The sequence below is a fragment of the Pelophylax lessonae genome (assembly GCF_965119305.1).
Source record: "Pelophylax lessonae genome assembly, chromosome: 3".
NCBI lineage: Eukaryota > Metazoa > Chordata > Amphibia > Anura > Ranidae > Pelophylax > Pelophylax lessonae.
This window is the reverse complement of record NC_138770.1, coordinates 549,664,059-549,681,215: the sequence shown is the minus strand read 5'-3', so window position 1 is coordinate 549,681,215 and position 17,157 is coordinate 549,664,059. Positions and strand designations below refer to the sequence as shown.

At 47.0% G+C, this 17,157-nt stretch overlaps 1 protein-coding gene across 3 annotated transcripts in view; it reads right to left on the bottom strand.

The window, feature by feature from the left end:
* The window catches only part of FAM120B (family with sequence similarity 120 member B), a 401,073-nt gene that overhangs the window by 162,355 nt on the left and 221,561 nt on the right, over nucleotides 1–17,157 (bottom strand). The gene's annotated exons all lie outside the window — the stretch shown is intronic.

The following is a 17,157-nucleotide window of genomic DNA, read 5'->3' as shown; positions in this document are numbered from 1 at the left end:
AAGAAAAAGTCCCCACTGCTGAGCTACTGAGTGCAGGATGAAGACAAGGACATTCAAGTTTATCAATCTTTAGTGGCTGCCTTAGTTTTCTTTTTTAAGCTTTTTTCCCCTGGTTATAATGACCAGTAACACACCTCCTGTATTAGCCCCCGGCCACACCGGTGAGACTTGTCATGCAATTTGACAGTTTCAAATCGCATGAGAAGTCGCACCCTATTGTCAGCATTGGAAGGGGTCAAATCAGTGCAACTTTGACTCCTTTGGAGTTGCACTGATTTTGAAAGTAGTTCCTGCACTACTTTTTGCAAGTTCAAGTGCGACTTGCATAGACGTCTTCCAAGTGGCACCTGAAGTAGCACTGAAATGTTTTTTTGAAGTCGTGCTACTTCAAGCAAATTAGCACGATTTCAATGTAGCAATCAGTGTGACCGATGTGTTAAGAGTGTCCCCACTCTGAATGAAGGAGCACAATGGCCCCTTTGGACAGCAGCATTGCCAGCTTGGGGGGAGGGGAGTGTTAGACCTACTAGCAGATTTATATACACTAAAAAATACTAACAAACTGAAGCCAAATGCCAGCTCACACTGCAGTTAGTCAAGCAGTTACAGAAACAGTTTTTTTTCTTTATGGGATAAAGGTTTTACATAAATAAATAAAAGCTGACCACTGTAAGCACCTCTGTCAGTGGTAAATGGTTTGTCTCAAAACTCTTAACTGATACAGTTGCCGGAGAGCTTAATCTGTTGAACAACAACAGACTTACTGGTAGGATCACCAGGTGAAAATAAAGGACAGAAAGAATAAAAAAAATAAAACGAATGCAGCCATCACATCTATGAATTGGTAAGCTGCAATGTAATAAATGTTTGCTTTTGTGCTCAATACACAGAGCAGACCATCCTGAGAGTAAAATCCCCTGGCTGTTTTTTTTTTTCTTCACCTGGTGTTTTGAGAACACCTAATCCTTAGCCTGTAGGCCAAGAATTTCTCAACTCTGTCCAGTCTGGTAATGCATTTTGTTTACAGATAGAGAAAGCCTTTTTCGATTTAACACAAGACATTATAAGAAATTTAAACTCAAATTAAGGCAAACTGAATTTCACTTTTTATGTTCAACTATCATAGTTGCCTTCTTATTTATACTATACTATTCTATATGATAATAGGCAACAAGGTGAACAGAAAGGGCTGTAAGGCATCAATACTTACCTTTTCCATGCTCTCTCACTGCTAGATCACACAAGGAACACCTGGTACTTCTGGGTATGGATCAACACGACACTTCGCACAGTATGATTGGTGCCTCAGCAGCCAATCTCCAAGCCCAGGTACTATCAAATACCCGATTGGAGCCTGCGCACAGTATGTACAGCCTGTTTATGCTCCCTCTTACAAAGTACATTCGTTATGTTGCCTTGCATAGATAAAATACAACTTTAATTGAACCTTTTCCCTGGGGACTAGTTTTCTCTTTTTTATACCCATGATCAAATGCACTTTGGGGACTTGAAAATAAACTAAATATTCCAAAACTTTATATTTTCTGCAACCATAACTAGATATAGACTATGAAATGTCAGTTTCAATTTTGTATGTTGTAAAATAATTACCGCAGTACCATGCAGTCCAGTGCAGTATGCTTTTGAATAGAGCATGCACTACTTTTGGTGCGATTTTAGACCATTCAAATGAATGGGCTGAAAATCGTACCGCATTGAATGGAGCAGGAATCGCACAGGAATGCGTACCACGTTCCTGTGCGATTCAGGTGTGAACTGGCCTTAAAAGTATTCTTCTACCTCTGACATGTCAGAATACCTAATATAAGATGTGTAAAAGATTTTCACATACATGTGTGCTTCCTAATTCCATGAATGTATGGGAGTGTAGGCCTGTGTGGGGGTGTTATCCTTTTTGTTGATTTTATGTTACTTTGATCATTTTATTTTATTTTTTTAAATAGGTTTTTGTTTTTTTTGCATTGAGCTTAATGGCTACTTTTATCAGACCCTTGATCTTTTGCCAGTGCAAATCAGGAACAGAGGGTCATTTACCTGCACCAGGGGGATTGTGAAAGACCTGGGGCATCCTACAGCACTCCAAGAAAAGTAACGATTCAGCGCATATAGTTGCCGCAACAGAATAGTGAGTGTAATCTAACTGCACTAGCAGTGGGGGGGTGGGGAGTTAGTTAAATAAAACCTGAGCCTACTAAATGTATAACTACACACATATACCACAGTCCTCAGTACCCACAATATGTGTAACAAATGCATTAATTACTGTGCCATGAGCAAGAGTCTCGCAGGCATAACCCTAAACTCAGTATTCAGAAAGGATAAAACATGAAGAGTGGGTGTAGCAAAGTTGAGCTGGACACAAAACACATACCGCTCCAGGTGAGCGCCTCACAGATCCATGTTGATCGTACAATCCACTTTCACTTTAAGTGTCGCTCCAGTTTAGAGCCAGAAAACATCTAGTAAAGAGAAACCGGTATCTGCACTGCAGAATGTGAAAGATCCAAAATACTTTATTGTAAATCCATAAAAACAAAATGCACAGACATGCACAGTTTGACAGGAAAGGAACAGCATTAACGCGTTTCACACAAAGATGCAATTAGTCATAACGGCCAATGGTTATGACCAAGTGCATCTTTGCCTGAAACGCGTTAATGCTGTTCCCTACCTGTCAAACAGTGCATGTCTGTGCATTTTGATTTCATGGATTTACAATAAAGTATTTTGGATCTATCAAATCCTGGAGTGCGGTCACCAGGTTCTCCTCGCTATAGGTTGCACTGGATATTGGGTGTGGCCTGAATGAACATGATTAAGTTTAGTCTAAGCTTATATGCTGTACATGATTCATGCATATGCAGCAGTCCTTGTACCCGCAAAATACTCCCAACTACTGTTCCACATTAAGAGTTTCACAGACACACATAAATCCAAAGGAGTGTCTTTGAAAAATAAAAGAGAATATGGACAAAAAATTCATACTTTCTCGAAGTCTACCTTACAGAAGACCTTCATTAAAGTAGTCAAAAATGACTTAGCAACCAGCAACTGAGACAATAAACAGTTTGGTCAGGGGTATATAATATACAGTGGTAAGCACTTTGTTATGTAGAACGGAATGTATAGAGGGCAGTGATTAGCAATACATGCCAGTGTGCTCCTTATATTGTTGGTCAGCAGGAGGAAAAGACAGCTGGAGCCTAAGGTCAGCGGGAGAACAAAATGCCTGGTATTGAAGGTAAGGAGGAAGAAAACTGTCTCACATTAGTGGTTAGGGGAGACAAATGTCCAGCGTTGGTGTTCAGGGAGAAGAAAAATACCAAGTATCGATGGTGAGCTGGAGGGAAAAGAGCCAACATCAGTAGTCATTTGCATATAAAAATTGGAGGTAAATGGGAGGCAAAAATACCCAGAGTCTGTGCCCCTTATACATTTGTGGTCAGTGTCTGTACCCCCTTAAATTGGCAGTCAGTGTCTGTGCTCCTTTAAATTGGTGGTCTAATCCCCCTTACAGTGGCAGTTAGTATCTGTGCCCTCTTACATTGGTGGTCAGTGTCTGTGCCCCCCCCCCCCCCACTTTGGTGGTTAGTGTTTCCCCCTTACATTGTTGGTCAGTGTGCCCCCTTACATTGGTGGCAGTGGGCTGTCCTTAAATATGTGCTCCCCTTACATTGTTGCTTGGTGTGCCCCATTATACTGATGGTCAGTATGCCCCCATTACATTAGTGGTCAGTGAGCTTTGTTGTGTTGTTGGTCAGTTTGCCCCATTACATTGGTAGTCAGTGTGCCTGCTTTCCTTGTGGCTGGGTGGAGCAGTGGTCAGTTCATCTGTGATGTTTGGGCAGAGGTAGTTGAAGTCACCTTTTTTAAAGCCACTCCGATCCAGTCTCCAGCGGTGGAAGCTCTGCAGAGGAGACCACCGACAATGGCTGGGTAAAGAATGGGAAGTGGTGTCACCTATAGAGTTACTAAGGGGCTTTCGTTGTCTCCTGCCTCTTCTGCACCCGCCTCCACAGCAAAGCCGTCACTGAGAGCTCAGCGTGGGACCGCACCGGATCGGCTTCAAAAAACATATGTATAGCAATTTCCAAATTAATTCAACACATGTGAGATCAGTGAATGGGAGTTAACCAGTTTCTGATGGCTCTCTAACCTGGGTCACCCTGAAGAAGTCCCAGGCTAATGAAAAATACAGATGAGCAACGGGGCCAGGTGAAGGGCTGAAAGTATGTAGGAGTGACTGACTGGCCTTACACTGAATATTTTTTAATTAACAAAGAAAACCTAGGCAATTAATTTTAAAGCAAAATTATATTGGTGAACTTATGCGCTGCTAGCTACATAAATATAAATAAATAACTATAAATGTGCTTAGAACTGCTGCAACCACCTATCAAGTGTACTCACTTTTAGGGATGCACCGATCCGACTTTTTTGGTCCCGATCCCGATCTTTTGCTTTGTGAAATCGCCGATCCCGAGTCCGATCCGGAAGTACTGTTTTGTGAGCTTATAACAAAAAATACTTCCGGATCAGTATCGGCAGTGTAAGAGACGCTCAGTGCGCATGCCCAGGCACACGGGAAGGAATGTGCGAATGCGCATGCGCCAATGCGCGAACGCGCGAACGTGCGTACGCAACGTACGCACGCAATTGGCGCCAAACGGCCTATTTATACCAAGCGGTGACAGGAGCACATTGCTGAGTGGTCTTTCAGCTTGTGTTCCTGTCTACCTGTGCCCTGACCTGCTTGTGGATTTCCCGTTATACTGACCCGGCTTGCCTTTGACTCTCCTTGGATTCCTGCCTGCCTACCTGTGACCTCAGCCTGTGTTTGACCCTGCCTTGCCTTATGCCTTTGTACCTTGCTGCCAGACTGTGTACCGACTTCGGCCTGTATCCTGACTCCGCTTTTGCCTCACGTTCCTGTACCCGTGCTGTCCGGCTGTTGACAACTCCTTGGCTTGTGTTCCAACTTCGCTCCTGCCTTCTCATCCAGCATCACCGAGTTCCAGTTCCAGGTGTTCATCCGGTGATCCACAGCCATCAGTCTTCTGCCAAGACATCACCTGCTATACCGGCCCTCGTGCCACTCTGTGTCCTACACCGCCTGTCATCTCTATCAGGGGTGTTGGACAGGAGGTGCAAGAGAAGCCCCCTCTACAGCTTGGTCTCCACCAGGTACGTGATAGTACCACTCAGCCAGATGTCGGAGACCGAGAGAGGGGCTTCACCTCTAGAGACATTATGCCAGCAACTTGGTTCGCTTACCCAAGCAGTCAAATCCTTGCAAAAGGGCTACTTCCAATTAGAGGGTCGCATCCAATCCATGGCTTCTATCCCGGCAACCCCGGCACCTGGGTCCTCCGTGCCCGAACGGGCTCTATCTACACCTGCAGTGGTTTTGCCACCACCAGAACCTCGGGTACCTGCTCCAGAACGATTTTCGGGTGACCGACACAAATTCCGGGCTTTCAGGAATTCTTGTGAGCTATACTTTGCCCTGCAGCCACGGACTTTCTCACTTGAATCCACCAAGGTGGGGTTCGTGATCTCTCTACTTCGCGGAGAGCCGCAATCCTGGGCCCACCGTCTGCTGGAACAAAATAGTATAGCCCTGAACACCATCTCATCATTCTTCGAAGCAATGGCGCAGCTTTATGACGACCCCCAGCGATCTGTTACAGCCGAAGCAACCCTACATACGTTACAACAAGGCCGCCGCCCTGCTGAGGACTATGTCGCCGAATTCCGCAGATGGGCTTCTGATACAGGCTGGAATGATGCAGCCTTACGGCATCAATTCCGTCTCGGCCTATCAGAGGGCCTTAAGGATGAACTTGCCAGAGTGGGTACGCCTGATTCTCTTGATGACCTTATTAGTCTTACTATCCAGCTTGACCGCAGGCTCAGGGAACGGAGAGTGGAAAGAGCTGGAAGTTCCAGACCTACCTGGATGTTGCCTCAAGTGCCGTCACCTCCGGCTTTTCGTCCACCTGTCTCTTTCCCCACAACCTCCAGTGTGGAGCCCATGCAACTCGGACTTTTACGCTCTCCACTAACCACTGAGGAGAGATTGCGAAGACGCCGGAACAACTTATGCCTCTATTGTGGGGAGGCCGGACATTACCTTCAGACCTGCCCGGTGCGGCCTAGTAAGTCTCAGTTTGCTTTCCCTTCTTACCTTGCAAACACTTATAGGAGGGATCTGTCCACTCACATTACCCTACCTCTCTCGCTACAGATTCTCGGAAAGACCATCCAAGTCCCAGTCATTATTGACTCCGGCGCTTGCAGCTGCTTCATGGACAGTGACTTTGCTCAGCATCACCAAATCCCTCTGCAAGCAAAGACCCGCCAGCTATCTATCCATCTAGCTGACGGATCCCATCTCAAGTCTGAGCCTATAACCCAAGAAACCTGCCCATTACTGGCTATCTCTAATAAAGGCCACCGAGAATACTTATGTTTGGACATTATCCCATCTCCTCTGTTCCCTATCATTCTCGGTATTCCATGGCTACAAGCACACAATCCTCAGATAAACTGGAAGTCAGGAGAAGTGGCATTTCCATCCACCTACTGTCAACAAAACTGCTTCCAGCCCAGTCCTGGGAAACCTGCATCACTTTTGGGCCTACAACCTGATCCCTCTGCATCCCAACTTGTGCCCGCAGCTTACCATGAGTTCTTGGAAGTCTTTGATAAACAGAAAGCAGACATCCTACCACCTCACCGGCCGTATGACTGCCCAATTGAACTTTTACCAGGTGCTGAGATACCGTTTGGGCGTATCTTCCCCCTCTCTGAACTGGAGCTCGAGGCATTACGCCTTTACATTGATGAAAACCTGAAAAAAGGCTTCATCCGGCCCTCTACGTCCCCCGCGGGGGCTGGTATTTTCTTTGTTGAAAAGAAGGATCATTCTCTACGCCCCTGTGTTGATTATCGGGAGTTGAACAAGGTTACTGTCAAAAACAGATATCCTCTGCCCTTGGTTCCTGAACTATTCCAACGTTTCAGGGCAGCCACGGTATTCACAAAACTTGACCTACGAGGAGCATACAATCTAGTACGGATCCGCGAGGGCGACGAGTGGAAGACCGCCTTTCGCACAAGATTCGGACACTTCGAGTATCTTGTCATGCCCTTTGGATTGTGCAATGCTCCAGCCACTTTTCAGCATTTTGTAAACAACATTTTCAGAGACTTTCTTGATCTATTTATGATTGTCTACCTTGATGACATTCTTATCTTTTCAGATTCCATTCAAGTACACCGTGAACATGTCAAGAAGGTTCTCGGCCGCCTAAAAGACCATGGATTATACGCGAAGGCCGAGAAATTCGAGTTCGAAAAGGAATCAATCCAATTCTTGGGACTCGTCATTTCCACTTCTGGGATCTCCATGGACCCCCAAAAGGTCAAATCGATCCTCGAATGGCCCACTCCCACAGACAGGAAGAGCACACAGAGGTTCATTGGATTCGCTAATTTCTACCGCAAGTTTATCAAGAACTTCTCCGCTATTATCCTTCCGGTCACCCAGCTAACAAGGCAAGGTACCCGTTTCCAATGGACACCGGCAGCACAAGCTGCGTTTGACCAGTTAAAGGTCCTATTTACTACTGCACCTATCTTACAACACCCAAATCCTGCATTACCCTATGTTCTTGAGGTGGATGCTTCAGAAAATGCCGTTGGTGCGATTCTGTCACAGCGTTCAGGTACGAAATCTCTTCTTCACCCTGTTGCCTTCTTTTCCAGGAAGCTCAGCCCAGCAGAAAGGAACTACGATGTTGGAGACCGGGAACTACTGGCCATCAAGGTAGCCTTGGAAGAATGGCGCTACCTGTTAGAAGGAGCATCCCACCCTATCCTGATCTTTACCGATCACAAAAATCTGGAGTACCTCCGAACAGCTAAAAGACTGAAACCACGTCAAGCCAGGTGGGCACTGTTCTTTTCTCGTTTTATCTTCCATATCACCTACAGGCCGGGCTCCAAGAATGGCAAACCTGATGCGCTATCCCGCATGTACCCAGAGGACGAAGAGTGTAGTCAAGTAGACACAATCCTGCCGGCCCAAAGTTTTCTACTGTTGCAAACAGGTCTGTTAACACAGCTGAAGCAGGCGTCCACAAGGGATGTTTTACCATCAGGTATGTGCCTTCAGGAACAAGAGGGACTTTTTTTTTACAACCAAAAAGTGTTCGTACCCCCAAGTCTACGTGCCAAGGTCCTCGGCCTGTGCCATGATCACCCCTTGGCAGGGCACTTTGGAATATCTAAGACGGTTGACCTGGTACAACGGTCCTTTTGGTGGCCTGGTCTGAGGTCTGACTGCCATAATTATGTTAGCACTTGTGGAATCTGCATTCGGAACAAGAATGACAAGGCCAAAGCCTGGGGTCTACTAAGGCCCTTGCCCATTCCCAAGAGGCCTTGGGAGATGATAAATATGGATTTTATAGTTGAGCTTCCTCCTTCTGAAGGATTCACGACCATCTTTGTGGTGGTCGACAGATTAACAAAGATGGCCCACTTTATCCCTATGTCAGGAACTCCCTCAGCAATGGAAACCGCCCAAACTTTTATCAAGGAAGTGGTTCGGCTCCACGGGGTACCTAGCAACATCACCTCAGACCGGGGGGTGCAATTTACTTCCAGATTCTGGAGAGACCTCTGCAGAACTTTGAAAATCGACACGTACTTTTCCTCTGCCTATCATCCACAAACGAACGGGCAAACGGAGCGTACAAACCAGACCCTGGAGCAGTATCTCCGGTGTTTTTCTTCATTCTCACAGGATGACTGGGCATCACTTTTACCCCTGGCAGAGTTTGCATATAATGACGCAGTGCATTCGGCCACGGGTCAAGCCCCGTTTTTTGCAAACTATGGGTACTTCCCAGCTTTTATACCTGATGTGATGCCTGATTCCTTGGTTCCTGCAGTCCAGGAAAGAGCCACATTTTTGCAAACCAACAACAAGCTATTGCAAGACGCCATTGTCAAAGCACAGCAAGACAACAAAAAAATTTTTGATAGGAAGAGAAGGGGAGATCTGAACCTCAGACCGGGAGACAAGGTTTGGTTATCCACCATTAATTTGAAACTGTCATGTCCATCTAAAAAATTGGGACCTAGATATATCGGTCCATTCTCTATTAAGAGACAGATCAATCCTGCTGCCTACGAACTTTCACTCCCGGAAACATACAAAATTCACCCTGTCTTCCATGTGTCCTTACTGAAGCCTACCAGACCCAATCCATTTCCTGACCGTGAGTCGGATCCACCCCCGCCTGAAATTATTGATGGCAACGAAGAATACGAGGTTGAAGCAATATTGGACTGTAGGAAAAGAGGAGGTACTGTCCAGTACCTGATTAAATGGAAGGGCTATGGCCCGGAAGAAAATTCATGGGAACCAGAAGCCAACCTCCATGCTACGGATCTAATACAAACCTTTTTTCAGTTTCGTCCTGAGAAGATGTTGCAGATGGGCATCCGGAGGCCGCCCATTGGGGGGGGGGCAATGTAAGAGACGCTCAGTGCGCATGCCCAGGCACAAGGGAAGGAATGTGCGAATGCGCATGCGCCAATGCGCGAACGCGCGAACGTGCGTACGCAACGTACGCACGCAATTGGCGCCAAACGGCCTATTTATACCAAGCGGTGACAGGAGCACATTGCTGAGTGGTCTTTCAGCTTGTGTTCCTGTCTACCTGTGCCCTGACCTGCTTGTGGATTTCCCGTTATACTGACCCGGCTTGCCTTTGACTCTCCTTGGATTCCTGCCTGCCTACCTGTGACCTCAGCCTGTGTTTGACCCTGCCTTGCCTTATGCCTTTGTACCTTGCTGCCAGACTGTGTACCGACTTCGGCCTGTATCCTGACTCTGCTTTTGCCTCACGTTCCTGTACCCGTGCTGTCCGGCTGTTGACAACTCCTTGGCTTGTGTTCCAACTTTGCTCCTGCCTTCTCATCCAGCATCACCGAGTTCCAGTTCCAGGTGTTCATCCGGTGATCCACAGCCATCAGTCTTCTGCCAAGACATCACCTGCTATACCGGCCCTCGTGCCACTCTGTGTCCTACACCGCCTGTCATCTCTATCAGGGGTGTTGGACACGAGGTGCAAGAGAAGCCCCCTCTACAGCTTGGTCTCCACCAGGTACGTGATAGGCAGATACCTTATAACAATTTTGCATTCAAAATCTAAAATGTACTGGGTTTAGTCTTTAAGAGGTTAAACTTCCCTCCTCTGGCAGACTGAACGAAAAGATACATTGTAATCATTGTGTTTACCTAACTGGGAAAGTTGAAAGGCATTTGCAGGAGGTTCTTTTTTTTTTTTTTCTTTGACAGCTGTTCTCTGCTCCCTCACATGCTATGTAAAGAGCAAAACCGGATAGGCCAGTGGATCTCTTAATTGTACCGATCCCCGATCCAGCTATTTTGCCCGTATCGGGGCCGATATCCGGTCCGAATACCGGATCGGTGCATCCCTACTCACTTTGTCAATATAGCTGAAGATGGTCACCAATATGCAGCTACAGGATATACAGGTCCTTCTCAAAAAATGAGCATATTGTGATAAAGTTCATTATTTTCTGTAATGTACTGATAAACATTAGACTTTCATATATTTTAGATTCATTACACACAACTGAAGTAGTACAAGCCTTTTATTGTTTTAATATTTGATGATTTTGGCATACAGCTCATGAAAAAACAAAATTCCTATCTCAAATAATTAGCATATTTCATCCGACCAATAAAAAAAAAAAAGTGTTTTTAATACAAAAAAAGTCAACCTTCAAATAATTATGTTCAGTTATGCACTCAATACTTGGTCGGGAATCCTTTTGCAGAAATGACTGCTTCAATGCGGCGTGGCATGGAGGCAATCAGCCTGTGGCACTGCTGAGGTGTTATGGAGGCCCAGGATGCTTCGATAGCAGCCTTGAGCTCATCCAGAGTGTTGGGTCTTGCGTCTCAACTTTCTCTTCACAACATCCCACAGATTCTCTATGGGGTTCAGGTCAGGAGAGTTGGCAGGCCAATTGAGCACAGTAATACCATGGTCAGTAAACCATTTACCAGTGGTTTTGGCACTGTGAGCAGGTGCCAGGTCGTGCTGAAAAATGAAATCTTCATCTCCATAAAGCTTTTCAGCAGATGGAAGCATGAAGTGCTCCAAAATCTCCTGATAGCTAGCTGCATTGACCCTGCCCTTGATAAAACACAGTGGACCAACACCAGCAGCTGACATGGCACCCCAGACCATCACTGACTGTGGGTACTTGACACTGGACTTCAGGCATTTTGGCATTTCCCTCTCCCCAGTCTTCCTCCAGACTCTGGCACCTTGATTTCCGAAGGACATGCAAAATTTGCTTTCATCCGAAAAAAGTACTTTGGACCACTGAGCAACAGTCCAGTGCTGCTTCTCTGTAGCCCAGGTCAGGCGCTTCTGCCGCTGTTTCTGGTTCAAAAGTGGCTTGACCTGGGGAATGCGGCACCTGTAGCCCATTTCCTGCACATGCCTGTACACGGTGGCTCTAGATGTTTCTACTCCAGACTCAGTCCACTGCTTCCGCAGGTCCCCCAAGGTCTGGAATCGGTCCTTCTCCACAATCTTGCTCAGGGTCCGGTCACCTCTTCTCGTTGTGCAGCGTTTTCTGCCACACTTTTTCCTTCCCACAGACTTCCCACTGAGGTGCCTTGATACAGCACTCTGGGAACAGCCTATTCGTTCAGAAATGTCTTTCTGTGTCTTACCCTCTTGCTTGAGGGTGTCAATGATGGCCTTCTGGACAGCAGTCAGGTCGGCAGTCTTACCCATGATTGCGGTTTTGAGTAATGAACCAGGCTGGGAGTTTTTAAAAGCCTCAGGAATCTTTTGCAGGTGTTTAGAGTTAATTAGTTGATTCAGATGATTAGGTTAATAGCTCGTTTAGAGAACCTTTTCATGATATGCTAATTTTTTGAGATAGGAATTTTGTTTTTTCATGAGCTGTATGCCAAAATCATCATATATTAAAACAATAAAAGGCTTGCACTACTTGTGTGTAATGAATCTAAAATATATGAAAGTTTAATGTTTATCAGTACATTACAGAAAATAATGAACTTTATCACAATAAGCTAATTTTTTGAGAAGGACCTGTATATGTCTGAACGTGTATTCATCACCACCCCCTATGAAATGAGTATGCCAGTCAAAAATGTAGCAAAAAAATGGGACCTCCTGGCCACCCTAAGCCAACAGCTTGTAGCTGCATATTGTTGACCAACTTTAGCTATATTGTTTAACTGACTTGGGAAGATAACATATGTCCCTGGGATTTACTGTCTATTGCACCATCCTGTACATCCTTGGAAGTAATTATGTCACCCTCCCTCTTGGCTTTCCGGGTTGTTTCTTTTTTTTTTTACCCTCATGCTCCTATGATCCTATTAATTTCTCTATTTAGTGGAGTGGAGGGAAGAACACATAGGAAGGTGCTGTAAAGAGTCTACTGGTGGACCAGCAAAGTTGTTAATTGAAACTGCGATTACTGACCTTTTTGGTCAGTGTATAGGGTGAGTGAGCATTGCACCCAGAGGTATTTGTTGGCTGGAGCATTCCTGGATATTCACCCTATTGTCATTTGCTTGAAGTGTGGACTTTTTTGTGGCGCGTCTATTACCTTATTATGGACACTTACTGTATAATTTAGAGCACTTTTTCTTTATTCTTGGCTCACTACGAAAAAAGTTTTATATTATTTTGCACTATTTTGTATTATTTATATGTTTAAAGGAACAGCACACCATTTTTTAGGTTATATTGATTTTAACCACTTAAGCCCCAGAGGATTTGGCTGCTCAAAGACCAGGCCCTATTTTGCGATTCGGCGATTTTAGGCCAATTTGCTTTCTGCTACATATTTTTGGTTAAAAAAAAAATTGCAATAAGCATATTTTGATTGGTTTGCGCAAAAGTTATTGCGTTTACTAAGTACGGGAAAGATTTATGTCATTTTTATTGTTTTTTTTTTTAACTAGTAATGGCGGCGATCTGCGATTTTTTTTGCGTGACTGCAACATTGCGGTGGACAGATCGGACCCCTGACTGACATTTTTGACACTTTTGGGGGTACCAGTGACATTACTACAGTAATCAGTGCTAAACATATGCACTGTTACTCTAAAAATGACACTGGCGGGTAAGGGGTTAACTTTATTGGTGATCAAGGGGTTAAGTGTGTCCCTAGGGGCATGATTCTGACTGTCAGGGGGCGTGGCTTGATAGATCATCACAGAGACATACGATCCTACATAGCAGGATCGCATAGCCTCAGGGATGATCTAAGGGAGAATGACAGACAGCTGTATTTACATCAGCCGTCTGTCTTTCTCCCTCTCCTGCGGGAGATCACGAGTGGGCGGAGGACATCGGAGCCGCCAGTCACACGCGCGGGGATGTCCATGAACAAGCGGGGGCGGGAGCACGCAGCTGGCGGCGCACGCTCGCCCCCTAGAGGCTTGTGGGCGAGTGACGTACCCATACGTTACTTTGCCCAGGAGAGGCTGACTGACGCAGTATATAGTCGTGCGGCAGTCGGCAAGTGGTTAAAGCAAGCTGAAATGAAAAGAAGTTGTGGGCATGTTTTCATCTTTTGGTTGCCATTCTGTACAGAATAAGTCCCTGGCAAATTGTTACATTTCTGTGTCTGCGAAGACCTTTAGACTCATGGATGTTAGGAGTGAGGGATCACATGAAAGCTTAGAGAGTTGCAGCTTTGCCAATTGTCCATGCTAACACACACTACTGTTAACTTAAAAACCTCTGAATTATCTGCCATGCATTTGTTATTTTATCTCATCAAATAACAGTTTCAGGATTTTCAGTTCAAAAACGCATATATCACACTGGTGTGGAATCATTATGCTTCTCCAAGAACTGAACATTTGACTATTTACATACATGATTTTTGTTAATTGTTTATTTTATCACCGCCTCAAACAGCTCCTTTTCTTACTCTTCTCTGTAGACATCAGATAGAGACTCAAAAAACGGAATTTTTGTAAAATCTTACCTGTAAAATTCCTTTCTCTGAGTCCTCCGACAGTCGCCGCCTCTTCATATTCGTCACATATGGGGTATTAGACTTTGCTCCGAAGGAGTAGCTAGGCAACAGAATATGTTAACAATAAAGCTTTAACATATCCCACCCTCAAGGGGTGGTCCCCTCAGTCAATACCCTCCTACTTCCTGCAACCATATCTCAGTTTTAGTGGAATAGCAGTAGAGTATACATTCAAACCCCAAAAGAGGGGCGGGGGCGGCGACTGTCGGAGGACTCAGAGAAAGGAATTTTACAGGTAAGATTTTACAAAAATTCCGTTTTCTCTTACGTCCTCCGACAGTCGCCGCCTCTTCATATTCGTCACATATGGGGACGTCCCAAAGCAGTGCAAACATGAGGGGTGGGAAACGCATCCGCGCCGAAAGGCAACGCAGTCTCCACATCAAAGAAAGGAACCTTACCAAAGGAAGGAAACCAGCTGGGCAACAGCAAAAATAAGTGCTCAACAGGAGCAACAACCCAGGAAAAAACAAAAAAACCAGGGGATACAAAAAACTATCCCAACAGCCAGGAGTCCCCAACAAGGGACCCTATGGAACAGCCGCACTAAGAACCTTGCGGCCAAAGGAAGCATCCGCCGATGCCTGAACATCTACTTTGTAGAATTTTGTGAAAGTGTGTACGGTCGACCAAGTCGCCGCCTTACACACCTGGGCTACAGAAGCCCCATGACGGCAGGCCCAAGACGTACTCAGTGATCTAGTAGAGTGCGCCTTCACAGACACAGGGGGAACCTTCCCCTGCAAGGCATAGGCCTGTTCAATGGTCTGCCTGATCCATTTGGCAATGGTAGAGGCGGAAGCCGCCATGCCCTTCCGAGGACCCTCTGGAAGAACAAACAAGGAGTCAGTCTTACGAAAAGACTCAGTCGATTTAAGGTAAACCCTTATCGCCCGAACAACATCCAGAGAGTGCAATCTCACCTCCTTCGGATGTTTAGGCTTCGTGCACAACGAAGGCAAAACAATATCCTCGTTAAGATGGAATTCCGAAACTCGTTTCGGTAGAAAAGAAGGATTAGGTCGCAAGACCACCTTATCCAAATGAACAACCAGGTACGGAGACTTGCAGGACAAAGCCGCCAGTTCCGACACTCTGCGAGCCGAAGTGATCGCCACCAAAAAGGCGACCTTTTTGGACAACATAGACAACGAGATCTCCCTGATCTGTTCAAAAGGAGCACGTTGTAACACAGATAGAACTAGATTCAAGTCCCAAGGGGGCAAAGGATCCCTCCTAGGAGGAACCAGATGCCGCACACCCTGAATAAAAGTGCCAACCAAGGAGTTGGAAGCCACGGGACGTTGAAACAGAACGGCCAGCGCCGACACCTGACCCTTAATCGTAGCCAGCGCCAAACGCTGATCGACACCCGTCTGAAGGAAAGACAGCACACGGGAAACCGAGTACGTGCGGGGTGAAAACCCCCTGGACTCACACCAGGCAAAATAGGCCTTCCAAGTACGGTAATAAACCTTCCCCGAGGAAGACTTCCTCGCGTTGATCAAAGTATGAACGACCTCTGGAGAGAGACCCTTCTCCTTCAGGACCTCGGTCTCAACAGCCAGGCCGTCAAAGCCAGCGACTGTAAAGCAGGATGGTAAATCGGTCCTTGAGACAGTAGATCGTCTCGAAGAGGCAGACGCCAAGGAGCGTCGACCGCCAGATTCACGAGGTCTGCGTACCAGGACCGGCGAGGCCAGTCCGGTGCCACAAGAATCACCGTGCTGCGTTCCGAGTGCAACCTGCGAAGGAACCTGGACAGCAACTGAATCGGTGGAAACGCGTACATCAGCCTGTACTGATGCCACGGGGCCACTAACGCGTCCGACGCGTCTGCCCGAGGGTCGCGCGTCCTTGCCACGAACCTCTTCACCTTGTAGTTGAGGCGAGACGCGAACAGGTCCACATCTGGAAGACCCCACTTCGCGCACAACATCTGGAAGACAGCCGGGTGGAGAGACCATTCCCCCTGATCCAGGGTCTGGCGACTCAGATAGTCCGCCTGCCAGTTCTCCACTCCCGGAATGTGAACCGCCGTTATCGCCGGGACATGAGTCTCGGCCCAAGACAGAATGTCGGCCACTTCTCGAGCCGCTCGGGCACTCCTGGTGCCCCCTTGGTGGTTGATGTAGGCCACCGCCGTGGCATTGTCCGTCTGCACCCGAACCGGGCAGCCCTGCAGCCGGTCCGTCCAGCGATGAAGACAGAGCCTTATCGCACGCAATTCCAGAATGTTGATCGGAAGGGAAGACTCCCCCTCCGACCAGGTCCCCTGGGCGGACAGAACGCCCAGAACACCACCCCAGCCCGACAGGCTGGCATCCTTGGTGATTATCGTCCACGAGATCGGACGAAACGACTTGCCCCCGGACACCAACGGGGACTGGAGCCACCACAGAAGGTTTTCCCTGGTGCGATGACTCAACGAGATCTGAAGATCCAGAGATTGAGGTCGCCCGTCCCACCTGGACAGGATCTCCGCTTGGAGACCCCGCGTGTGAAACTGCGCGAAAGGAATCGCCTCGAAGGCCGAGACCATCAATCCCAGACATCTCATACCCGTCCGCAGAGACGAGTGTGGAACGTCCCTGAGGGACCTGACTTCCTCCTGAAGAGTCCTGAGTTTATCTTCCGGCAGGAAGACCTTCGCCTGCACCGAGTCCAGTATCATTCCCAGATAGGGGAGACGAACCGACGGACTCAGTGTCGACTTTGGAACATTTATCGTCCAACCGAACTCCTGCAGAGTTTGCATTGTGACAGACAGGTCCTTCTCCAGACCCTGTCTGGTCGCAGACCGAACCAGAATGTCGTCCAGATACCCCAGGACAGAAATGCCCTGGGCTCTCAATAATGCCAGAACCGGTGCAAGCACCTTGGTGAAGACCCGCGGAGCCGAGGCGAGCCCAAAGGGCAACGCCACAAACTGGTAGTGATCCTCCGCAATGGCAAATCGAAGGTACCTCTGATGACCCTCGAATATGGGGA